We start from the raw sequence: 714 nt of genomic DNA on the forward strand, positions 1-714 counted from the left end.
AGTGACATGCGCTGAGGCTCTTAAACACTTCTGCTCACATTTCATCAGCTGAAGCAAGTCCCATGGCCAAGCCTGGTGACTGTGAGGCTGAAAGTAAGTTCTCTGTGATGGAGGGACAGCGAATATTTTGAACAGAACAGAGTCTGCCACAGATGTGTACCCTGGAGGGCCAGTGCCTGGTTATAGGACATTGCTGGCAATTTCACCGGATATCAGCAGATTGCTTCTCAGTCCACGCTGCCACCGTGGTGTATAAGAATTCCTACGGAGATTGCTTTTTCTTTGTGTGCACCTTTGTTCTATTTTAAAAGTTTTCTCATGTATACATATTACTGTTTGGGAAAACCTCAGGGAGGTCCCCTGTGACATCTCCAGGTAACAGCTTATCCTTTCTCATCAGTAGCACATAGAATAGCCGTCTGATTTCCTGTCTTGTTCCTAAGGGAGGTGCACTGAGATCTGCTCAGATTAAGATTTCGGATATTGGCAATTTGTTGTAGCTCAGCTGGATGCCTGTTTACCAGAAAATCAGGGGACACAAGGACATGTTACATAACACCATGGGCATGAGCAAAATCCAGACTATGGGGATTCTATGACTGGTTTCTTGAAGAAGTAATTACCATTCCACTTCCTCCCCGCTGGAATGACTACAACCACAGTGACAGACAAGTGTCAGCAAGGACATGGAAAAGCGAGGACTGTCATACACTG

Source organism: Pteropus alecto, unplaced genomic scaffold (genome assembly GCF_000325575.1).
Source record: "Pteropus alecto unplaced genomic scaffold, ASM32557v1 scaffold271, whole genome shotgun sequence".
In the NCBI taxonomy this organism is placed as follows: Eukaryota; Metazoa; Chordata; class Mammalia; order Chiroptera; family Pteropodidae; genus Pteropus; species Pteropus alecto.